Below are 26,630 nucleotides of genomic sequence, written 5' to 3'. Positions count from 1 at the left end.
GTGGGTGTGGTGTGGCTTGGTGGGCATGGCTTGGTGGGCGTGGCAGGGGAAGGATACTGCAAAATCCCAATTCCCTCCCCACTCCTGGAGAAAGTATATTGCAAAATCTCCATTCCCACCCCACTCTGGGACCAGCCAGACGTGACATTTGCCAGTTCTCTGAACTACTCAAAATTTCTGCTACCAGTTCTCCAGAACCTGTCAGAACCTGCTGGATTTCACCCAGGCACATGCCTTTTGTGAGGTTTGCTGCATTGGTTGAAAAGAGCTGCTCTGTAATGTAGAAATTCGTCTCCGTCAATCAGCGGCTGGTCAGCTCCTTCAGGAAGGCACCATTTGAGAGCTTTGCTTTTAAAGGACTAGGTTTTGTCTCCTTTTGAAGCAAGAGGTCCTTTCGCCCTGAAATCATTGCAGCCATCAAACCTTGAGTTTGATCGGGGAGGTGAAGGAGCAAGTTGTGTTTCGAAGGAAACAATAATTGCAAGTCTGAAGCGCTTGTTCAATACTCTATTGACAGGTTTGCCTTGGCAACACAGAGCAGGGATTCTTTGTGTGCCTCTTACTTTCTGGCATCCCATTGATTTTCATTTCCAAGCTTTTTCCGCCTTTCTTTAAACAACATTCCACCTGCTGATTGTTCTCTTTCTTTTCTTCCCAGCATGGGGTACGCAACCGCCCTGCCTCCCAGCTCCAAAAATGGTTTATCGGCTCTATTTTTAAACAGATTTTTGGTTTGTTGTCTTGGTCCAAATCTAGTGCTCTCATTTGTAAACCATGGCTTATCACTTACCTAATGTGTAACCTGTCATACAATACATATGTGCAGCATGCTATGGCTTTCAGAAAAGAAATAAGCAACAGCCAGGAAGTAATAGAAAAGGAATCACAGCTAACAGCATATACACCATATCCCTGCATAGCTTTCTGTCCTTGCAAACTGTCCTTGCTCCTACTACATCCATATATTGCTTTATAACAATGTTTCTCAAATTAAGATGTGTGGATTTCAAATCCCAGAATTCCTCCGCCTGAATGGCTGAAGTATTCTGGGAATTGAAGTCCACATATCTTAAAGTTGCCTGATTTGCGATACACTGCTTTAGACACTGCCTGTTGTTCTTCCTATTGCTAACCTCTCTCTTTTGGAGGATCTCATCAACATAATCTAACCAGGCTTTCTTGGTCTTCTCCTTCCTCTAGTAGCCATCTGAATTTCAGCAAAGCAGATCCCATAACCCTTTTATGGCATTGTTTAGTTGCCACATTCCAAGGCTGGAGATGAGTCTCTGTTTTCAAAACAGAGCATCTAACAACAGATTCTCCTTGTCTCAATCTATGCATAAGGTGCTTTCTGAAGTCAGAAAGCCTTAACTTTGAAGAACCAGGGTGGGGAAGAATAGAAGCAGTTCTGGATCTAAGCAAGTCTTTCTCAGCCTTTTGCCATGCCTCTAAATATGGCAGGATACACACACCACCCACCCACCCACCCACACACCAGAAAAACAGGTTGACATCTAATAAAACTTTAGGCTTATCTTAATACCTGAAAAGACTCCAAGGAGACTTTTGAGTTCTTGATTGTGGGTTTTCATAGCCTGAATCTTGTTTATAGTGCTATGTCTGGGTTGTTTTTAGTAATAATCAGTGGTGGGATTCAGCCAGTTCACACCACTTTGGGAGAACTGGTTGTTAACTTTCTGAACAATTTGGTGAACTGGTTGTTGGAAGAAATCATTAGGGCAGAGAACCGGTTGTTAAATTACTTGAATCCCGCCACTGGTAATAATGAGTTCCACTGGTAATGGTAATATCTAAGTTCCACTTTGCCACGTATGTTTTAAATGGGTTTACATTTTATTACATTTTTAAACTACTCCATAGCCAAAGAGTTCTAGGCATCCCATTTTAAAACATGATGGATAAATGAGAGTTGTAAAACTAATCACAAGGTTTATAAATTCAAAGTCAAGTCAACAGCAGGGAATTAATAAATAAATGGTGCTGAAAAGTCTAAAGTGTTGGTACCAACCAAACCTGTTGGAGACAGCCTCCAAAGGCTGTGTGCCGCCATGGAAAAGACCCTGTGTCTTATGTCAATACGCTTCCCCTCATTTATTAAATATCCTGAGGAAGAACATAATCTAGCCACAAAGCATACAGGTGGTCCTCAACTTACAACAGTTCATTTAATGACCATTCAAAGTTACAACAGCACTGAAAAAGTGACTTATGACCATTTTTCTCACTTACGATCATTGCAGCATCCCCATGGTCATGTGATCAAAATCCGGATGCTTGGCAAGTAGTTCATATTTATAACGGTTGTAACATCCCAGGGTCACATGATCCCCTTTTGCGACCTTCTGAAGAGCAAAGTCAACAGGGGAATCCATATTCACTTAACAACCATGTTACTAACTTAACAAACACAATGATTCACTTAATCCCTGTGGCAAGAAAAGTCATAAAAATGGGGCAAACTCACTTAACAAAAGTTTCACTTAGCAACATAAATATCAGGCTCGATTGTGGTCGTAACTCGAGGACTTCCTGTATTTCCATTTCTCTAGATTGAACCAATTCATTGCCTTACCCAAACAGAGATTTAGAACATCAACTCCCTTGCTGCATTAGATTAAAAATGCAGCTTGGTATCATCCTCCTATTGGCCACCAAGTCCAGATATTCAGATAACATTCCTTCGGAATTTAAAAATTATTACAGGATGAAAGAGTAATTCTCCAACACCGTCTGATGGAATTGGCTTTCTAGTTCTGAGTGGAGCTACTGCAATATACAATTTCTCACATCCCAGCTTAATACGCCCTGGTCGATAAAATGAACAGGATTGCATTCTCTTTGTCACACTCCAAGAATAGGTAATTCCATGGAGTGACCAACGCTTGAAACTAAATTGAAATAGATCCAAAAAATTACTTCCATTAAAGAGTGTCTGGAATTGATTAGCAACAACTTACTTGAGCATCTTGTCCATAAAATAACCCGTAGTTATTTTCCTCTTTTTAATCCAGAGAGGGTATTTTTGAGGGGCCTTTTTGAAAACAGTCTCCCTCTTCTGAGAGGGAGCCAGTTGTTTATCCTACTCAATTAAAAAAAAAAAAAAGACAGCTAGTGACCATACAATTAGTCCATCGAACATACCAAGAATAGTGGCCACAACTCATTCCTGAAGAACTGAAGTGGTGCTTGGATACCTCTAGGGCAGGGATTGCAGTAACTTTAGAGCCAAAGTCAAGACAGAAATAATGCCCTGTATAGTAGCCTTCAACTTATGACCACAATTGAGGCCAAAATTACTGTTGTTAAGCAAGACAGCTGTTAAGTGAGTTTTGCCCCATTTTACGACCTTTCTTGCCACAGTTGTTAGGTGAATCCCTGCAGCTGTTACGTTAGTAACATGGTTTGTAAGTGAATCTGGCTTCCCCACTGACTTTGTTTGTCAGGAAGTTTCAAAAGGAGATCACATGACCCCGGGAGACTGCAGCCATCATAAATATAATGAACCCCTTGCCAAGCATCTGAATTTTGATCACGTGACTGTCAGGATGCTGCAACAATCGTAAATGTGAAGAACAGTCATAAGTCACTTTTTTTAGCACCATTATAACTTTGAACGGTCACTAAATGAATGGTTGCAAGTCGAGGACTACCTGTATCTTTAAAATAAACTTGTCCCTTGCAGAATGTAAACTGGGTGCTTAAATTTCCTAGGACTTAAGAATTAAGAGATTAACTAAGAGAAAAGCTTTCTGGCATTCTTGTTTGAATTAGCTGAAAAAGCTCTCCTCTGCTTCCTGCATAATCCCAATGCCCATCCAGGGACAACCTGGGAAGTGATTTGCTCATCCTACCAGCCAAAATAATATTTAAGACAATTGTTGGTCACCCTCATAGCATACTTTCACTGAGGCAAAGAATTCACGCTGCAGAGTATTGTCACATGATTGTGGGGGAGGGGACAGTTTCCCATTGATGCAGGAGAGAAATTACTCTGGAACTGCAGCTCGACTAGAGACGGTGTTTTCTCAAGGAAAGTTGCTTAAGAAAGCCAGAAAGTCAATCTCTTGGCCACTGAGAAAATGCACTGTGACTGTGATTAATCGTTTCTTCATTCTTTTTTTCAGATATAGCACCTTTCTCATATTTCCAGAGAAATCCAAACGCTTACTATAAATTGTAATAAAATGGAGGCATTTGGAATAACATAAACAAGGAACAAGCAGCCTGTTTCTCCATACCAGGATAGGTAATACTTCCTAAAGCTAAACGCTGCATCTTTTCTTACCTATTTTTAGACACTGTTGTGAAGAGAGATGCTAACAATGTATATGCTGGAGGGGGCAGGACAGGCATGCTTAATTTATTTCTTAGATAAATAAGAACCTGAAGGCTATCTGGTACCATGTTTCCCCGAAAATAAGACCCTGTCTTATATTTTTTTGAACCCTGAAATAAGTGCTTGGCCTTATTGCCTTGCGCTCAAAAGCCCGATTGGGCTTATTATCAGGGGTTGTCTTATTTTGGGGAAACAGGGTAGTTTATTTCTTATTTCTGAAAAATGAAAATGAAGCAATGTTCTTGCACTTCCTTCCCCCTAACAAGCAGATAAAAGCTGGCAAAATGTTGCTCTTCCTTGTGCCTGACAGTGTTTTCAATTTTTCCCACCTCTAACCTGATAATTTTACTCCGAGGATTGAATAATATCCTTATTGTCAATTTCCTAATTCACCTGTTCCAACCTCTAGATTCAGTAAAACATCTGCCCGCTGTTGTTTAATAGGGTCAGGTCTGACACAAAATGTTTCTGCACCTTTAATATTGGTTCTGGAAGTCAGAATTTCAGCATGAGAAGTTAAGCAGAAATTCTGCCTACCGTACAATTATGAAAGGGGCAGCCACCTCGGCCTCATTTTCACACAGTCAACCTACCTCCTAAATCTGACCTGTAGTCAAGCGTAAGGAATGTTTTGTAATTTTGTGCCAAAAAGGGGCAGAGATATTTGTATCACTTCAGCGAGACCATTGGGACCGTTTCACTTTATTTTGTGTGCGAGCAAAGCGCTGAGGTCAAGGTGAGGAAGCCAAGAGAAAAATTAGATCTTGAGAATCACATATTACATGCCACTTAAGAGGATGCTTTGCTAACAGAGGAGTATAAATTGAAGGATTTCCTCCTCGAAGAAGAGGCCAGCACATGCGTGGATTGCAACAGAAGGAAGAAGGGCTGATGACAGCAGCAACAAGGAGCCCATCAGCTGCTCAGTGAATTGTGAGACAGCGTAGATATTTGGCACAATTTTACAGCTGTGCGTCCTATCCCTTTCTCACTCTCTCTCTCTCTCTCTCCATCCTTTAGCCTTGAAACCCAAAAGGCTTTGCAAATATTATATAGTTTGTGGATATCTTGAATGCAAATCCCAGAAAAATCCACATTTTCTCATGGCTCAAACCTTCCCAGAAGACTGTCCATCCCATACTGACATAGGACAGCAGCAATAATTAATAAAGCTGTGGTAGGCAGTTTTTTTTTTAACAGTTGCAGCAAATTACTCAACCAAATTATGAAATCCATGTGTGAAAATCTGTGCTTAGATACATTCATGTGTGTGCCTTCCCCTTCACCCAAAAACCAGAAAAGTAGGAGAGTGCTTGTAGCTCAGGGTTGAAATGAGGGGTCCTTGGAGCATTCTGAGCTTAGTTGTTTTCTTGCAGCTGTTCAATTACCCAAACCAGGTAACATCACATTAGCACTGATGATGTTGCCTAGTTTGGGTAATAAGCCTTGGTGGCGCAGTGGTTAGAATGCAGTATTGCAGGCTAACTCTGCCCACTGCTAGCAGTTTGATCCTCACCGGCTCAAGATTGATTCAGCCTTCCACTGTTTTGAGGTCAGTAAAATGAGGACCCAGATTGTTGGAGCCAATATGCTGACTCTGTAAACCACTTACAGTAGGCTATAAAGAACTATGTTTTCCCCAAAATAACACATCCCCTGATAATAAGCCCAATTGGGCTTTTGAGCGCATGTGCTAAAATAAGCCTTCCCCCGAAAATAAGCCCTCCCTGAAAATATTTAAACGCAGAACTGGAAATCAGGTAAGATGGCAAGAAGAGCCCCATCTTGCTTCATGTGCCCCAAAATAATAAGACCTTCCTGAAAAATAAAGCCAAGCACTTATTTCAGGGTTCAAAAAAAATATAAGACAGGGTCTTATTTTTGGGGAAACACGGTACTATTGGGTAATGGAATGTCTTCAAGAAAACAACCAAGCTCACAGAGCACCAAGAACCCCTCAAAAGCAGGAAAAGGGAGAGGCAATTTGCAGGTTCATCCTCTGTGCTTTGTTCACTTGAGGGCCACATAAAGCAAAATGCTATAGTATGGGTTTCTTGATTTTAGCCAATCCTTATATTTTATCTCCCCAACAATTTCAAACTCTCTAAAATCTCATTGTCAGTTCGAGCCTCTTGGGGTGGACTCCAGCTAGTTGATTTCCTTTGAAGATTCTCTGGAGCCCGATTATAATGATTCCTCTCTATGCTAGGCCAGGGACAAATAAAGAAATTAGATGTAACCCAAATGTGTCTTGGGTTACATATCCTACCTCGTTTCTACAAATTAATTCTTTTAGATGAGTTAAGCTCTACGACATCTGGAGGGCATTATTGATATTGGCTGGGGTGCACTTGTAGTCAAGTTAGAGAAAATTGAACTAGGCTACATGGTTATGATCTATTTATTGCATCAATATCCCACCTTTTCTACACAAGCTCAGAGTAGATTCCTAATTTTATTCCCCCAGCAAGTTTTGGCTGGGAATTAGGCTAATGTAAAATTATTAGTGTTCTCTGTGATGAAATGGGAAGTTGAACCTGGAACTCCCAAATCCAGGTTAACACCTTGTCTGCTAAATGCCACTATCCAGTCAGAGCTGAAGAAGCTTCTTGGATGAGAAGTGAAATGTCTTCAAAGAAAAACAAAGTCCAGTTGCCTCTTGAAAAAGCACCTTTGGGACTACCTTGTCTGCTACTTATTACCCTAAGATGATATGATCAAAGGATAGCATCTCCTTGTCTATTGGGTCATGATGTCATGGAACTCCCCAAAGCCTGGTGACCATGTAGTCTCCATAGTTTACATACAAACCCAATGAAAGGGAGACAGAGCAGATTTCATATTATAAAAATCCTGGAAAGACCAGTTCAATCTCACTGCTATAAACGATTTCTTTTGTGTGTCATGGCCATTCCACAAAAGCTATGAACAGATCCTTTGGGGCAGTGGTTGCTTCTTGTAGATGTTACATCATGCCCTCCCTCTTTCCATGGGGTTTTCTCAATAGCGTTGGCTGTCTGTGAAAAGATAGGGCACTAATTCTTCCTATGAACTGCCTAGCTATCTGGTGTCCTATGAAAATACGACTTTGCAATATTTTTTTTCAATAGTCTCTAGGTGGCTGCCATAACCTATATTCATTTCGGGGGATTAATAGTGCAGAGCTTTGAGCAACAGGAGATTTAATCCACTGCCTGTAAAATAGCATGTACGGTGTAAAAATAGCATGATATAGTGATGCTTTGCAGGGTTGAGTAATTATTGGGCCCTGAGGGCGACACTAAATGTTGAGGCAGGCTCTTGGGGGCCATAACACTATGTACACACATATAAGAAACATGGAGACAGATAAGTTGTAGATATGCAAATACAATTTCCCTACTCATGCACCACCCCAAAACCATTGCACATATATTATGTACACACAGACCCTCTCATGTGAAAATAAGAGTAAAACTTTGACAATTCGGTCATTTGTATTGCACCGGATAGTTATAGTTAGTTTATAGTTATAGTTTATTATATTTATATACTGCCCCCTCTCCCGAGGGACTCGGGGCGGTGAACAGCCAGCAAATAAAATACACAGATACAAAATTTAAAACAATATTAAAATCCAATTAAATCAATTTGGCCCATAGTTAAAAACCCTATATTAAAACCCCTAATTTTTTTTTTAAAACAATTGCTTGTTTTGTTGGCATGCCATTGTTTTAAAAGTGGCATTGGTTTTTTTTTTAAACAATGTCACTTTTAAAACAATGGCATGTTCTTGCAGTGCTATCAATCTGCCTTGATTAGCAGAAACCTTTTGGCAAAATCTCAGGATAAGTATATTCTTTTCACTGGCTTGCCTCCTGAGGGGGGGGGGGGAGAGAGAGAGACAGAGAGAGACAGAGAGAGAGAGAGAGAGGAAGCCAGGTTGTCCTCACTACCTTGGAAGGGAGATGCCAGTGGAGCTACACAAGCGCACAGCCTGTTCCTCCAAGCAGCTTTGGCCCACCCACTCAGCTCCCCCTCCAGATTCTGCTCCCCCTTTTAGTGCAGTTCACCAGCCCTGCCCTGGCAGGCTGAAAGAAATGCCAGCACACAGCCGTTTGTGAAACGATGTCACCAGCCCAGTGGCCACCCTGCAGCTTTTATCCTCTCAGCAGATTACACAGAGGCCTTTATGTTTGGGAAAGATTTAGTGGACAAGCTGGGAAGCCTTCCTCCATGTGCTGCATGCACGTCCTCGTTGCTCGGGTGTTCTCTGCCATAAAGCTGCTTAGCTCAACCTCCAGGGCCACTCCAGTAAACCTATTACCAGATGATTTGTGTGGAGGGTAGGGGCTCTTTTCCACCGGCAAGGCAGCCCCATGATTGTCTGACTTAACTCCTTCTGTCCTCAACCTAAGCAGACTGGCCTCTCGTCAGGCAGTGGGGATGACGCAACTGCGGGCCACAGAAGGTGAAAAGGTGAGGATGCAAACGTGCCACACAGGCGTCAGCCACCTGCTCCACAAGCCGGATACTTCGTTGTTCACCTTCCAGTGTCACAGGGATGACTGTTCAGTCCGGCTGTCCCTGTGCAGGGAAATCCGGCAATGAGTGAGTTAATCACCATCGTGCATACTGTACCTCAACCAATTAAATCTATTTGCTTGCAGTGACTGAAAAGAGGCAGAAAGAAAATGTTTTTTTGGGGGGGAGAGGTGGAGCACAGATCCAGCCAGCACATCTGGAAGAAGGGCAGCTCGACGCTTAGATAAAGATCGCCAAGCAAAGAATTTTAACTGAGTAATAGCCCATTTGCTTGTCCGCCTTTGGCACACCTGTTCACAATGGAGCACAAGGCTGCACATTTGTTGATTAAATGGAGCAAGTGTGTGTAATGATTCTTCTGCCCTATTTAACCATCAGCGAAGACATCATTCATTACACAAGATGTTTCCCATATGGACACATTAACCTATATGAATAGCATTTCTGCCAAATACAAGAGAAAGGGGAGGTGGGTGGGATTTCTCTGACCAGATCCCAGCTCTGTGTCAATGCGCTGTCTCTTCTTCCCTGCAGGCAGATGGGCGAGGGCTCCCCTATTCATGCCAAGCAGCTGACTTGGCTTTCTCTTTGACCCACCCACCCCCACTTTAGGCACAGAAATGGGATCCTCCCTATTTAGCGGCCAGCTGACTTTTTTCCTGCTTCCAGTTCCCTGCCCTCCAAGACCAAGGAACCTTTTGGAGTTACATCACATCTGGTTGCTATAGAGACAGGAATGATGTCAGAAACAAAGGTGGGGGGGATAAGCTGCAGGATTCCTACTGAATAAATCTTCTTATCAGTATCGCAAGGACCAATCAGGCAGAGGCTTACAGCTAAAAACAGGCGAGCCGGAGTGTTTTGGGGGGGAGTGGAGTGGTTTCTCCAGTTCTGGGGAAGATTCTCACCCTTTATAAATATATTACAGATTTCCTGTACATTTACATTAGACCTGCTGCAGCAGTGGATTAAAAAAAAAAAGACTAAAAAGGAATCAAATCACATCTCTCTCTTTCTCTCTTTTCTCCCCCTTTTCCAGTTCTAGAAAAATCACACAAAACCATTTGGGTTACTGTATTTTTCTGCTGTCAAGATTATTCTCCGGACAACCCCGAGGGCCACACTGGTTCTATCATTGTTGTGATGCTGTGTGGAAAGATGGGCCTGCTCCCAACCAGCTAAGCTTTTCTCTGAGAAGATTCTGAAAACTCCAGCTGTCATAAACTGGGCAGACAGGGAGACATGCCATTTTGTGCTAATTTTGTATATTGCCTTTCTGGTTGCCTCTGGTTTCATGTCACTGTGTGCAAGATATTTGGGTGAGGAGGGAAATTGCAACTGGGGCAGGGGTGAATTCTACTTACTTTTGCTACCGGTTCGCAATGTGAGTGCGCACACACGCTTGCTTCACTCACACGCGCGCACACACTTCTGCGCATGCGCTAATCAACCTTGATGACATTGGGGCGGGTGAGTGGAACCTCCCACCGGTTTTAGTAGGTTCTATAGAACTGGAGAGAACCAGGAGCAACCCACCACTGAACCGGGGTCTCCAACACCCCTGAGAAGAGCCCTCTCTAGCTACAGTTGCCTTTCTGTCCTGTAGGAGCAATGAATGGACAGCTGGAGGAAGAAGACAGGGCTCAGAAATCTCCCTCGAATTCTCAGCATGTTAAACTGTTATACTTGCTATGCTGGTTCACTATCATGAATTTCATCCAAACTTTGTTTTATTGTTCTATAATGTCTACACAAGAGGGCTTCAGCCATACTGATCCAAACTATCTTCTGTTCTTTTCGACTCTACCCAGTTCTGGTAGGTAGGTAGGTAGATGTTTCAGCCTGTATTCCCCACCATAGTCAGATGATTCTGGCCTATTGTACTTTTAAAGACAACAGTTTTTTAGAAATTAACCAGAGAAATATATTTCCCTTTCGTAATTTTTTGCTGAACCCGAGCAGGTTTTCTGTATACAAATTTTCGGCACTGACTCTGAATGAGTTAACAGATTTTAAAAAAAAGAAAAGAAAAGAGGATCAGCTTCCTCTTACTGCTTAAATAATTTCAACAAACACTTCCTGAAAGTTCTTTTTTTTAGCTAACTCTTTAAAGTATGGGAGTTTCATCATCTTTTTATACCCAGGTGTTGTAATGGCGAAACAACTACCTCTTTACTAAATACTGTGCCATTCACTACATTTGGCTCAGAAATAATTGCATGTTAAATTAATGCTTGGCAAAATGCCAGATTACGGAATATTCTGCACCCCAAAAGCATGATTTTTCACTCCCATAAATATCATGAGTATTAATCAACCCTTGATTGCTGCCACTGATTGCTATGACATGGACTATCCATAACTACAACATTTCAACCACATACGTGGTTTAACAAGAGTCATCAGAACAGCATTTTTGAAGAGCTATTACACAACCAATTTTGTCAGTTTATTATCTGCCTTTATATTCCTTCTCCAAAGAAACTTCCTACAACTATAAAGCAAGAATTCAACATATTACAGAAATCCATGTTTTAAGATTGCAGCACTAGTATTAAAACTATTATTAAACTAAGTATTAAAATTATTAAAGCTGCCCAAAATTATTTTATAAGGGAGATTGGGGGGGGGCATAAAAATTAAGTAAATAAGCAAACAGAAAGGGATACCTAATAACAAATTCAGTCTCCATTGGTTTAAAAATCATAACAAAGCAGAAATGTTTCAACAACTAGCCAGAAGATGCCTATAGAACCAACCCTCTTATTTCCATTCAAGAGGTACTCAGCTAGATGATTCAACCAACACAAAATCCTTTTAATTTCTTTGACGTCAGTCAGAAAGACAGACGCCTCTGCTAAATATCCTACTGAGTTCAATGGGGCTTTTACAAAGTTAGGCTCAAGCTTCATCTTTATGTGCATGTATATATAAATGGAACAAAGACTTCTAAATTAACATAAGATTAAAAAAAAACCCCACTCATAGCCATTTATCAAAGTTAAAATTGCTTGATGGAATTTGATTGTACATTACATTCTATCCTGTCCAGTATCATCACAAAAAACTGGAATTCCAATTTCTTGGCGTAGAACTATCTCTACTTCTACAGCATTCTCATCTCATTTCTTAGACAGAGACAACTTTGCTATCAGCATCCATGCTTTTCTATTACCCAATTTAGATTATTTACTGCAAGGTGTTCCATGTGAGACTCTCTTGTATCTGTTTGGAAATTGCAACTAGTTCAGAATACGGCAAAGAAATGACTAACTGCAAGATGCCAATCAGAGCACATTTCACTGTTTTTTAAAAGTGCATACATTTTACGATCTGTTTTTGACTCCCACAGCCTGATGCTGTTCTACAGCCTGCTTGTTTTTACTATGATTCACTGCTGTATTGTTTGTATTTGTTTTATTCTTTTTAAAAAAATATTGTTGCACATTCTGAGTCATAACTGCTAAAATGAATGAATGACTAGGTTTGGGATAAGGACATTTTAATACATGATCCCCATCCAATTATTATTGTTATTACTAATTCACCTTTCAATCATATTTATTGATTGGTTAGATTTATATCAGAGGTGAAATGCTTCCGGTTCGAACCAGATTGCCCGATCCGGTAGCGATGGCGGCGGGTGGTTCAGAGAACAGGTAGCAAAAATCCCTGCCCCCCCCCCCATGCCCAGCTGAGCTGCGCGATTATCAGATGCTTTTTTTTTTACTTTTAAAAGCATTTTTTCTACAATCTCTTCGGCCGAAAAAATGCTTTTAAAAAGTTTAAAAAAAAAGCCTCTGATGATTGCGTGGCTCATCTGGGATTGTCAGAGGCTTTTAAAAGCATTTTTTTCTGCAACCTCTTAAGGTTGTAGAAAAAATGCTTTTAAAAGTAAAAAAAAAAAGTTGGCCATGCCCACCCAGTCACATTACCCACCACCACCAAACCACGCCCACAAAATAAGCTACGCCCACAGAACTGGTAGTAACAGATTTTACATTTCACCACTGATTTATATTGTATCCTTTATATCTTTTCTCCAGGAACTTAAGGGACAGAGGTGGTATTCAGCCGGTTCGGACCAGTTCTCCTGAGCCAGTAGTGGAAATCACGGGTGGGCCTGGCTTGCCCACCTACCCTGGCTCTATGCCATCCAATTTAGGCACATTTTTGAGGCTGAGCACATGTGCGGAAGCAGACGTGCACACGAACTGGGCACACGCGCACATGAAACGAGTGTGCCCGCATGTGGCAAACCAGTAGCAAGATATTCCAAAACCCACCTCTGTTAAGGGGGTATATATAGAAATCTTTTTTTCAATTTTTCCTCTGCAGGGACCCTATGGGGTAGGTTAAGAGACAGTGACTGACCGAAAGTCATCCCATTTCTTAACCACTCCACCATACCAGATGTACGAATCGTAAGATCCGCTTCTTTCTCCTGACCTTGTTTTGTGCTTGAATAACGTTTCTGGTAGATATGATCTATTGTGCACAGTTTTATAGAATCTATGGGCAATCAGCCTGAAGGAATCAATCAATCAGTCAATCAAGCGTTCATCCTTGGCCAGTGTGTCTTCAGGCCCAAAGGAATGTGAACAGAATGTTCAGGGTTTCTTTTCCTTTGGCGAGAAAGTCCTCGCATCCTTTTGTTACATTCAAATGGGCAAACTGAAAGAAAAAGAGGAACTAAGTTTGCCCTGGTAATGAGTCTTTCCTGAAAAGAGCCAGAATGTTTAGGTATTCTTGCAAAATCCAACTGATTGAGAATAATGTTAACATCTGGCATAATAATTCATAAGCTGCCAGTTCACAATTGCCATCAATTTCAACATATAAACAGTAAAATCTTACAGTTGCCTCCTCAAAGCAAGTTCCATTGAGTCAATGTGACTTACTCTAAATTTTACTCTACGTACTTACTTGGGAACAAACCAAGTATATATGTATGTTTGTGTATGTATGTATGTACATTTGTAAATTACACACAAACACACACACACATATATACCGTGTTTCCCCGACAAGTTCTCCTCCCTTCATCAGCTTGAGCAAGGGGAGAGATTAAGTGTTTTTCTATCGAGGCACCTCGTCTACCCCAACATGTGGGAGGGAGCATACTGCTCCCTTTCATTTTTATACCAAATTTATATTTCGCTGATAAAGAAATAAAGGGAGACATATATGTATATGTATGTGTGTGTATATATATAATGTTTCTAGACAGCCCATCTCCCTCCTTTTTACCTACTTTTGAATAAAGATATGATGTAATAGATTCAGACAATAAAAGAGAGACCAGGCAAAGTTGATACAGTTTTCCTGTCTCTACAGATCTGAAGAACTGAGCTTGTTCAGCTTTGCGTCACCGGTTAAAAACTGAAATTTTCTGAAATTTGCAGCAAAGTCTTTCCCGAGACCACCTTGCTATAAAGGATTAATCCTTTCCATATGTCTAGATTGCATTGGTATTTCCCTGTGCTGCTGCTTGGGTTGTGCAAAAGGCGCTATTACATCTGGGCTGTGAAAGTCCCTATGACCATTAGATGGCAACAATGAGATGCACTCTTTGCTTCCAGCAAATGGTGGTAATTTTTTTTTCTACAGCTGTAGGAATAAAAAGAAATTAAGAGCATAGCACCTCTGGCCTTGGCAGCAGTAACACTGAACGTAATCTAGAGCGTATCAGCCTAATCATAATTATTCACAGCTTTGATACCATGTTCCTTTAATTTAGTGGGTGAGTGTATTGAAGAGCAGTTGAGGCTCAATCAATTTGTCCTGTGGAGCAGAGCCCAACTCTGCTAGGCATTGGCACCCATCCAAGTGTTCAGCTGGCCTACTCATTCAAGTAGGTAGAAGCCACACCAGGCAATTTCTCTAAACTTACTAAAATGGCAATAATATTATTCTCCTTCCTTTCTTCCCTCCCTCCCTCCCTCCCTCCCTCCCTCCCTCCCTCCCTCGTATTGCCAAGCAACTTCTGATCTGCCAACACTATTTTCCCAAATAGAGTTCACTTATGTCAAAAAATGCTGCTGGCTCACATATGCTGCTAGGCACATAAACCTTCCACATGTATTAATTCAGGTTGGCAACAGATTTCTACCACATCACCAAAAATGCTCTTCTCAACAGAGGACGTGTACTTTGTTTCTGAGCATGTTTCCTGTAAATCAGCCCTCCTGAGTACATTATTAATCTTTTTAATAACTTGGACTTACTCCATTAATTTGGTGGATTCTTCTATGGATGATTGTTATCCATTTTGGATTTGAGACACGAAGGTACAGAAAATAGCATCTGTAATAAAAGCTAAATAAACCAATATCATCCCACTTTCCAAAGTTGGTCTCAGAATTCCTTTCTACGTTTGAAAATCTTGTGCAAAAAAAGGGGAAGAAAGTTTCAGTTCATCTAGCATAGATCACTGAGATGAAGCAGTCCTGAAGGACAGTGTTTTCCAAACTTTTTGTTGTTGCTCTTGGCTCCCTTCCAATCTTTTTTTTTTCTCCTCTGCCCAGGTCCCATTATAGGCATGGGACAAAAACTGATACATTTCCTGGCATCAACCAGACAGTAGCTGCAGTCTTTCTATGGTCCCTTTGATACATGCCCTGGTTTCTTGCTACATGTTTTTCATCTGTGAACCCCTTGGAATATCCCAGGACTCCTAAGGGAGAAAATGCCCCCCTGGTTGGAAACCACTCATTGAGCAGACATTTAGAGCATTTACAGCAGGGTTGTTTCCCCTGACAAATGCCTTAGAGATACACGTAGTCCTCGACTTACAACAGTTCATTTAGTGGCCATTCAAAGTTACAATGGCACGATTTGATTATTCATGTAATAATGCAGCTAGAATTGTATTTGCACAAAATTGGAAAAGTGAAGCGATCCCTACGGTTGAAAATGTGATTAAGAAAATATTAGAATGTGCAGAAATGAATAGATTAACACTTGCAATTAAAGGAAAGGAAAAATCAGACTTATAGTATATGGAAGTTATTTTATCAATGGTTAGAGAATAAATATGAAAGCTAGAAATAGAAGCAGAGGAGTGAAATATCGAAAATGTATTACCGAGTCAAGTAAGCTAAGAAGAGAAAAGTTACAATAGTAGATATGTTATGTATTAGTATTAATTAAAAAATAGATAAATAATGAACATGGCTGATTTTTAATGGTTAAATCAATGTTAATGGTTATTGCACAAAAAAATTGTACCCAGACGACACACTGTTTAATGAAAGATGAAATGTTTGTATTAAAAGAAAATAAAACATTTATAACAAAGAAAATAAAGTTACAACGGCACTGAAAAAAAGGGACCTACGACCATTTTTCAGACTTACGACTGTTGTAGCATCCCCATGGTCACATGATCAAAATTCAGATGCTTGGCAAGTGGTTCATATTTATGACGGTTCCAGTGTCCTGGAGTCATGTGATCAGCTTTCATGACCTTCTGACAAGCAAAGTCAGTGGGGAAGCCACATTCACTTAACAACCATGTTACTAACTTAACAAATGCAACGATTCACTTAACCACTGCGGCAAGAAAAGTCGTAAAATGGGACAAACTCACTTAACAAATGTTTCACTTAGCAACATAACTTTTGGGCTCAATTATGGTCGTAAGTTGAGGACCACCTGTATCTTCATCCCCCGCCCCATGACTGAAAGTCTATTTCCAACCTATTTCTATCTTGGGCTTTTCAGTACTGTGCAACCGTCACCTTTAGTAGGGCTTCTTCCTTTAATCGCAGGGGATGGGCAACAATCAAGAATACCACTCATCCTAGTAATTAACAAATATCGATATAAAGAAATATCTTAATACTAAGATGAATTAGGATTGGGATTAATTCTCCTGGCCCAATTATATGAGGAGGGGGAAGCTGTCTGTCACTGGATGCATTTAAGCAGAGGCTGGATCTGCCACAGATGCCTTAAACGGGATTCCTGTAAGGAGCAGAGGTTTGGACTCAGGGTTTTAAATCTGCCTTTCCAGAGCTATGTTTTATGATGCTAAAGCTGAATTGTGACACATGTTTCAGGAGGATTACAGGGACAATTATGCTTATTGAATAATCTTGTGTTTCTATGACCAAGCACAGACTGAGGACATCTAGTGTCATTCAGAAGTAACTACACCTGTGTGACAGCTGGGCTGGATCGATGCTGGTACCTTGAGATTGGAATCAGTCAAAAAGAGCTGGAATCTATAAGGGTTCCTGGACCTGGATGGAAGAAATGCCTAATACCAGGCATGTTTTTCCCATGAAGGCAGACATTGCCTTTGCTAACTTTTTAAATGTGAGCTCAAACTGACCACCCATGAATGAGGTTTGGAGGCATGTCTGGTTCTCATTGTGTTTTTGAAAGTAGTGTAATGTACATCTGTACAGTGCTGTATTTTGTACAGTGTCAGCAACAGAACACTGAAAACAATTTCTTTTGGCACCTGGAGTTCCTGCAACCAACATGTGGTAGTCCTTATCCACAGCCAGTAAAGTCAATAGCAGCTTTTCTCAACATGGGACACAACAATGGTTGTGCCAGCTGAGGATTCTTTAAAGAGAAACTTTTTCAAACATAAACTGTGCTAAAGAAACCTATAACAGTGTCACTGAGCCAAGGAGGAGCTTTGATGCCACTGGTCTTTTTTTCTTTTCCTCATTCAGTCATTCCTTCTTTCGTTCCTCCATTCCTTCTTTTCCCTGTTACTAATTTATTCCAAGAGAAAAGTGCAAGACGCAATCATCCCTTATATGCTGCATGTAGACTGCAAAAACCACATGTTGTTTCATTAATAAAAGAAACACGGAAATGTATCAAACAATTCCCAAAGCTTGGAAATGGATGTTTCATGGAAGAACAGTCATGTGGCTGTCAGTCTATAATAGCACACTTAATTGGCTACTGAATGAATGAACCCATTGTCAGAGTTCAGACAATATACTAAATTTTAAATTAACCACACTGGCTGGGTTCATCCAACATACCGAGGAAGCCAAAAAAACTTAATCAAGGTTGACACTGACCGAGTTTAGCATATGCAAATATAATCACTAGCTCTATAAATGACCTGAAGATAAAATGTTAGGTGAATACAACCAGAGAATTAATCTTAAATTTATATTCTCTCTCAGCCACGATGTTTACTCTGTGAACAGAGATCTTATAAGGATAACACAGGAAATGTACATTCATTTATTTCCATCTTTCCATCCAACCAGCACAATCAAGAAGGCTGACAATTACGTGATAAGATACAAAGCAAAATAAAACACAAAGACATAATTTAAATACTGAAATAAATACACATTAAAAGCCATCCTAACGTTACTTAAAAGGCCTAGCTGGCTTCCTGAAATCTAAGAAAAACAAATAGAATAAAAACAGGAATGTGTAGGAAAATAAATATGTCTTGTTAGACATCTATAGAATTTAAAGGAGGTTGGAGCCCTTTCTTAAAATTGCTGCCAATCTTATGAGCCAAAAACCAGAAGAAGGAAGTTTGTTTTCTAATCACTGATGGAACGATTTCCCTATCCTATTGAATAAATGAAAACCTAAGTGCCAACTGGATACCTTGGTGATTAACTGGCATCAAAATTGAACCTTCTATTCAATTTTAGTTAAGCTTATTTAGAAATAAGTTCCACTGAGTTTTGCATGACTTATAGCCCAACTGTACCAAAGTCTACTTGGATACAATGCTCATTGACATCAATGGAGTTTTACCTGTGAGCCTATGAATTCTAAATAAGTATTCCCAAGCTTGTACCAAGGATGCTGAATATGATTTTTAAAAACTTCTTTAAATAGAGAAGTGGAATAAGAGTGGCTTTGCTTGATTTTGCCATTTTTTTTTTTTTGGAAAAGGCTATATTTGAATACTTAGAAGCAAAAGAGGATTTCTTTAAAATTACAAGCCGATAGCTCTAATGTAACCCAAATACAAATGGTGGTTCGACGAAGTCAGTTCCTGGCTAATTGCTGTCTTCTGGCATCTAATAAAGAGCTGTCATTTTCCAACCCATTTGCTCATGTAGGAACAAATTACAGGTTGGCATACCTGTCTCCTCTATCAGCTCAGCCTCTACAGATTCTGCTGAGGATTAATATGGCTGATTCATCTTGTTCCTGGGCTTTTGCTTACGCACCATGGGGCATTGTTTACTGCCGTGCCTGAATAGCCTGCCTGCTAAATTAAGCCCTTCTACAATGGCTTGTTGATTCTCCCATTACATTTCCATAGGCTTTGACTTTACAAAAGGACTGCTTTAAAGGGCAAGAACAATTGCTGTCCATGGTGATTCAGCAAAGAAGAAGGCCATAGCTATTCTCTGAGCAAGTCCTGAGTCACCTACGAAAGACACGGGAAGAACTATGATGCCCTGCTGTTGTCTTCATGGGGTTTGTGCTTGCGTAAAAGGTGGAAAGGGCAGGATTGGGACAGCTGAGGCCTTAGTTGTCTTTCGTGAAGATAGCACCAGCGGTGGGTTTTAAATTTTTTCACTACTGGTTCTGTGGGCGTGGCTTGGTGGGCGTGGTGTGGCTTGGTGGGCGTGGCAGGGGAAGGATACTGTAAAATCTCCATTTCCACCCTACTCCAGGGGAAGGATACTGCAAAATCCCCATTTCTTCCCGATCAACTGGGAGTTGGGAGGCAGAGAATAGATAGGGGTGGAGCCAGTCAGAATTTTTAATTACTGGTACTCCAAACTACTCAAAATTTTTGCTACCGGTTTTCCAGAATTGGTCAGAACCTGCTGAAACCCACCTCTGGGTAGCACCATACAAAAAGTGGTGGCCAATTTCTTTTTTCTAAATCCAGAGACAGTAACATCCGATGACGTTGTTATGATCAGGTGTTTACCAGGCCCATAGCTAAGTAGCAGTCCCTCTGCCAGGTAGAGCTTGAGAGGATCTTTTGGCTGAGCTTTGGAGGCAATTGATATTCTGCAGTGACTGAGTGCTGCAAAATGAGACTCAGGGGCCATATAACACATACCATTTGAAAAAAAAAACATTCCTATTGTTCTGCTCTAATATTCTGCTCAGCTAACTGCTACCATATATTTATTTGTATAGCAACATTTTGTAATTCCAAGATGTCACTGCATGGAAAGCCAGGGCTTAAAATATTGTTCCTGTGATATGAGGCCACATTTTCATTGTATTAACACAATGGTAATGTGTAACTTTCTGCTATGCATTCCTGTGACGGTCCCCTCAAAGCAGAACATAGACTAGGGATTGTTTGGGCCAATGGCAGCTTCTGCAGTCTCAGGAAGAATATTGGAGTGAAGGTTTGTAAGAAGACACAGCAAAAGATACTTCTCAAAACAAGACATGGTTTTCATAAGAAAAGACGAACAAGAGATGGTTCCCACGTGAACTGAATGAAGTACCAAGAGACATCAGAGGATTATCATGCTGGAACTGGCCAAAACTTGCTGGAATTTTAAAAGTGGATGGGAGCAGCTTTGTTCCTTTGAACAAAGTACTTTACATAGTACTTTAAACTATCACATAGAATAAGGACAAGTTACAGGAAGGAAGGTCTTCTGGGTTCTTCTGAAAGTTCAGTGAAGTGGGAAGCTACAATTTGAGTTGAAATTGGGATTGGGAATGTCTGGAGGAGTGAAGGTTTTAGTTCAGTGAATAATAGTTTTAAACCCAGTTTAAATGTGTCTTGTAAACTGGTATTTACAACAGTTCATTTACAGACCATTCAAAGTTACAACGGCAATGAAAAAAGTGACTTATGAACATTTTTTCACACTTACAACTATTGTGGCATCCCCATGGTCATGTGATCAAAATTCAGACACTTGGCAACTGACTCATATTTATGACAGTTGCAGTGTCCCGGGGTCATGTGATTCCCTTTTGCCACCTTCTGACAAGCAATGTCAATGGGGAAGCCAGATTCATTTAATAACTGTGTTACTAACTTAACAACTGCAGCGATTCACTTAACAACTCTCTGGCAAGTCAGGTAGTAAAATGAAGCAAAATTCACTTAACAGATGTCCCACTTAACCACTCAATTGTGGTTGAGGACTACCTGTACTAAAGAATTGTAAAGGTTCTCAACAACTTTCCCAGAGCAATTCCAGAAAAAAAAAGTTACATATTAAGAATATAAGCAATAACAAAGAAGGATGCATTCCCTTAGCAGTAAATTAGGAGGCTCAACTTGTCCTGGCCCATTTGGGGGCAAGTTGCAAGTTAAACTTAATAAGGTCAGGTATAGATCTACATGAAGCTTCTGCATTATATGTTGGTGGTAGTTGTTATAATATCCCATTTTTATTTTGTACAACTCAAAGTAGTGTACATGATGCTTCGGCCTCCTATTTTCCCCACAACAACATCCCTAAAAGATGGGTTGGGCTGAGAAAGAGTAACTATCTCAAAGTCACCCAGCTGGCTTTCATGTGTAAGGGAAGACTAGAACTCACTGTCTCCTTGTTTTTAATGCAGTATCTTCACCACAAAACCAAACTGGCTCTTCGCTTTAAGCTTTGTTCATTGGATCCTGTACTTTAGTTAACTAATCCTAGCATTTTGGGATACTGAAGTATTCATTTAAGATGGGAAGGAACAACACCAACAACCCCACCAAGCTTCTGCAAATGTCAACTGTGCCAACACACTGTCTTTGTGTATTGTGTGTGTGTGTGTGTGTGTGTGTGTGTGTGATTCAGAAAAATAAAATAAGAGTAGAAAAAGGATGAAGGAAAACTATATTTTCCCCAGACTAGCCAACCATAATCAAGCCCTAGTACATTTTATATGTTTTTCTTTGAAATGTTTGAAATATTAAAAACTGTTTAGTTAGACCTGAGGAAGTTGACAGAGTTCTTGGCATCGTGGATTCAGCCACTTGTTTTTTAAATCCTTGCCCCTTCCTCGTTGATCAAGGTGTCTAGGAAGGGGGTATGTGGGTGAATCCGTGAGGTAGTAACTGCTTACTTGAAGTTCCTGTTAGCTCTGAAAGAGGCAGCAGTCTGCTCTCTTCTTGAGGAACCATTGCTGGATCCTACAGATTGGGATAATTTCTGTCCAGTCTCCAACCTTCCCTTCTTAGGAAGGGCTGTTGAGAAGACGGTTGGCCTATATCTCCCATGGATCCCAGAGGAAGCAAATTATCTGGAACCCTTCCAGTCAGGTTTCAGACTGGAATACAGTACTGAAAATTTGAGTGGTGCTTGTGAGCACCAGTGAGATCTCATCCTTGATTTTGAGCAGGTTGCACTGCCTCATTCCAATTCAATGATCAATTTGGGCTAGGGCTCACTTTGTGTAACTTTGTCCTATGTGCCAATTTAGCTTGTTCCTGGATCAGGGGCCCTGGCCATGACCACTCACCCCTTAGTCACCTTGTTTAATGACTGCAGTTTCATTTAAACTCACAATAGTGATTTGCTTAATGATCATAAAAAAAAAAAAGTAAAATCAGGCTGTCATGTGATGACCCACTTTATGAACATCATGGCTTATGACTGTAATGGGCAGGCTCCATTACAATTGTAAATTGAGGACTATCTAAACTGCCACAGTTTGGACTGAACCAGAATAGCCAACACATGTGAATCACCATTGAATGCCATTCCTGGTGCATCTTATAGAGCATTATAAGAAGACCCAGAAGCAAAAGGGCTCCGGAATTAACATGTTTTATAATTCCATGAGAAGCCCAAATCCCAAATGAAGGGCACCATACTATTCTATCCAGGTGAAGGAAATAATCCCGGGCATATTCATTCACTCATCAAACTCCTTTCTGAAGATTCAGTGCAGTGAATTATGGTAGATTTCTTACACTTTGTGCTTTAGGAATGTTCATTTTCTGTCTCCAATAGCTTTCACATGAATTACTTTACCTGAAGCAGCCTTCCCCAATGTGGTGCCCTCCAGAATCCACAACAAATTATGACCATTAGGTTAATGGAAAATGTATAGACGAATAGATCTGGCAAAAGCACAAATTCCAAGACTCACAGCAACAACAGTTTTGAATGTTCTTTCTGCACCAACTCAGAAAGCTCAAACTGCCCAAGGAGCCGCTGATACAGTTCTACAGAGGAATCATTGAGTCTGTCATCTGCACCTCTATAACTGTCTGGTTTGGTTCTGCAACCCAACAAGACAGACACAGACTTCAGAGGATAATTAGAACTGCAGAAAAAACAATTACTACCAACCTGCCTTCCACTGAGGACCTGTATACTGCACCAGTCAAAAAGAGGGCTGTGAAAATATTTACAGACCCCTTGCATCCTGAACATAAACTGTTTCAACTCCTACCCTCAAAACGACGCTATAGAGCACTGCACACCAGAACAACTAGACACAAGAACAGTTTTTTCCCGAATGCCATCACTCTGCTAAACAAATAATTCCCTCAACACTGTCAAACTAGTTACTAAGTCTGCATTACTATTAATCTTCTCATCGTTCCCACCACCCATCTCCTCCCACTTATGACTGTATGACTGTAACCTTGTTGCTGGTATCCTTAAGATTTATATTGACTGTTTCCCTATGACTATCATAATTCTTGACAAATGTATCTTTTCTTTTATGTACTCTGAGAGCATATGCACCAAGACAAATTCCTTGTGTGTCCAATCACACTTGGCCAATAAAGTCTTCTCTTCTCTTCTCTTCATACTTCACAGAATCGCTTCCATTCCTCTTTCTTGCTTAGTGAGACACAAATGTCCTTCCTGTTTTGTTCCAAATCAATTTATTTTTATTGCCCAAATCACCGAAAAACAATGATTCAAATACAAAAAGTTTGGCAAACATATCCAGGTTGGATTAATTTCCTTTCCCCATGGCAGGAGGTTGGGATGACACATACCTCTCACTACACTTTTATTAATTAAATGATACCGGTCATTAGGAGCAGATATGGTCTACCTCAGAGTGTCTCATGACAGAAAACATAGGTGGATGTGTAGCAGGAGGGCTGATCTAAAGAGATTGACAGCTACTAAGGACAGGGTTGATTACAATAACAGAGCTCCAGCTGAGGAAATAGCCAATTAAATGGCAGAAATAATCAAGATTGTGAATGCCTCCTGGGGAGGGTAAATGTATAAATGGGGAGCAGGAGAATTAGGATAAAACAGGATGGGGTTGTGATTGACATAAGAAATCCTATATCTGTATCAATATATAGCAATCATTCAGTTTCTAAAAGCTTTACCTGGAAGTGAAGGTGTGAAAATACCTCTATCTTAAAAATGGAATTGATAGAATTATGTTTTCCTGATTGATATTCTGATTAATAGTCTCCTGAGTGATGAAATTGTCTGTACACACATGAATCTATTAGCATACCTTCTATGAAAAAAACAATTGAGATGACTTTCTGTAGAATAGAATATTTCTGCATTGCACAGTGAACATGTTCTCTTGGTGGGATGATGTAATCTTTGACCTGCAATGTGACATTCATCCTTCAACCACCAGGTACACAACCCAGCAGCATTAGCATTGCTGCTGCATGAATATGAGGATTGGCAAGGAGATTATCAACATACCATACCTCATAAACTATCTCTTTTCCTTTGTAAGAACAACGTACATCTATACATTTTCTTATCACTTATCTTTAGACGAATCAAAGCTCTGCTACAAAATATTGCTTCCATGAATATCAAATTCAGCCTCCATATATTGTTTCCTGCAACTTAACACTAATATTAAATTTCCATAGAATGAAAGTACAACCTAGAGGAGGAGTTCATGCTTTTATAAAATCAAGAGAATTTCTAGGGATGCTGTTAGGGTAAGACTTTCTGTAGAAACCTGGGCTATTTTTAATAGGATCTCAACAGCAGTAAGGCTGCTTTATTCCACTCCAAAAGATATTAAACCAGCTATATGATTGTTTTTTACCTAAATACAGAAAAACTGGGCTCACTGCATTTGAAAAAAAAACCAAAGTGATATACATTATCCTGTAAGGAAGAGAAATGTAAAACAATTAAAAATCCAGAGTTTTAAATTATCTAACCCCATCACTCAGTTCTTACTCAAATGTAGAACCATATTATCCTTTTTCTTGCCAAGGCTGTTATCCTATTAAAATTAAAAATGCTATCACAAAGACATAATAAAGACTACAAACCAATTGAGTAGAAGCCAACATACATTAAAAAAAAAAGCTATCAAATTCAGCCAAGGAAGACAACCAAAACAAGCAGCTTTCAGTTACTGTCCAAGTGTCTTCAGAGTGAGAGCCAAACAGAGTTCTTCCTGTGGAGTTAATGTTTTAATTGAAACACTTTCCCCTCCAGGCATTTCAACCAACCATGCCTCAAATGGACTTGCTGTACTCCCCAAAATGGACTTTCACTCTGCAAATTGGTCAAGGTCACACTGAAAAAGGTACCCTGTTGAAGACCATGCATGATTTCTTCATGGCTTTGTACAAGCTTCAACACTAGCCTGCACAACAATTGCATTTCATACATACCCTCAATGCCCATCCACACAAAAATCTATTTTCATACTGAAAATCTCTTTTCAACATTTCTGAATGGGCCCACTCTGAGTTTCCTATCTGCTTCATGGGATTACTCCAGGGATGAAATCCAGCAGGTTCTGACAGGTTCTGGAGAACCGGTAGCGGAAATTTCGAGTAATTCGGAGAACTGGCAAATACCACCTCTGGCTAGCCCCAGAGTGTGGTGGGAATGGAGATTTTGCAGTATCCTTCCCCTGCCATACCCACCAAGCCACACAACGCCCACCAAGCCATGCCCACAGAACCGGTAGTAAAAAAATTTGGATTTCACCACTGGATTACTCTATGAGCAAAACTTGTTCTGGAACACTCTTACTCTTACTAACAGATGAATTGCTATTCACCAGTGCTTTGAGCCAGGAACATAAAATTTCCATTTTATATTACATTTAATTTAATTTAATTTAATTTTGAATTTGTATACCGCCCTTCTCCCTGAGGACTCAGGGCGGTGAACAGCCAAGTAAAAACATCGAATACAAATATTAAAATACAGTTAAAATATACATATATAAATTTGGCCCCGTTAATTAAAAACCATAGACAAAACACTTAAAAAACACTTAAAAAACATATATTTTGTATATATGTAATATATAACATATATATTACATTGCATATTTTGCTACAAGCATAATTGAAGCAAATGATGCTACTGAGTCACAGCGCAAAAGGCACCTTAAAGACCAAGATTGGTGGGTTCTCCTTCAAAATGGTCAAACCAAAATGATCAGTGAACCATTGCAGATCTGTCCAAACAAAACCTGTGACAGGATATGGGAACAAATTCTACTTCAATGCTGGTACTCTTAAGAACCACTTAAAGCCGTCTCAAGTATGGGCTCTGTGGCTCCGTGTGGAAGCAGAGCAGATAAAAGAGAGCTCTGGGGCATATTTGTTTTGCAGTTGGATGCAAGCAAGAAAGCCTCTTGGTGAAAGGCACCGAAGTGAAACAGAAGGAAATCATTGCCTGTTTTTTAAAAACTGCATGAATTCTGGGTGCCTTTCTGCTGTTTTCAAAACTGCTTAGTCTCCATATATTTTTGGCTGCTTGATTATACATATAATTAGATTTGGCAATAAGATGCACAGGCATAGAATAGAAACAAATACACATTAATTCAGAAATGCTTTGGGCCAATAAATCAATTGTGCCAACTTTTTTTGTTTTGTTTTGAGGATCCT

The 26,630-nt window shown here is 40.2% G+C and overlaps 3 long non-coding RNA genes across 3 annotated transcripts; 2 read left to right on the top strand and 1 right to left on the bottom strand.

The window, feature by feature from the left end:
- Window positions 1-8,453: 8,453 nt before the first annotated feature.
- LOC117663139 (uncharacterized) lies at window positions 8,454-9,554 on the bottom strand. Its single transcript, XR_004590626.3, has 2 exons — window positions 9,371-9,554; window positions 8,454-8,923 (listed from the first exon to the last, which is right to left on the bottom strand). It is a non-coding gene; the product is annotated as an uncharacterized LOC117663139 (long non-coding RNA).
- LOC148115394 (uncharacterized) lies at window positions 8,612-9,016 on the top strand. The gene is made up of 2 exons (XR_015731935.1): window positions 8,612-8,650; window positions 8,758-9,016. It is a non-coding gene; the product is annotated as an uncharacterized LOC148115394 (long non-coding RNA).
- A 93-nt stretch (window positions 9,555-9,647) lies between the features above and the next one.
- On the top strand, window positions 9,648-10,129 carry LOC148115393 (uncharacterized). The gene is made up of 2 exons (XR_015731934.1): window positions 9,648-9,727; window positions 9,921-10,129. It is a non-coding gene; the product is annotated as an uncharacterized LOC148115393 (long non-coding RNA).
- The last annotated feature ends 16,501 nt before the right edge of the window (window positions 10,130-26,630 follow it).

This window comes from Pantherophis guttatus, chromosome 2, assembly GCF_059756535.1.
Source record: "Pantherophis guttatus breed Tessera chromosome 2, ASM5975653v1, whole genome shotgun sequence".
Taxonomy (NCBI): Eukaryota; Metazoa; Chordata; class Lepidosauria; order Squamata; family Colubridae; genus Pantherophis; species Pantherophis guttatus.
This window is presented reverse-complemented; position numbering and strand designations above follow the sequence as displayed.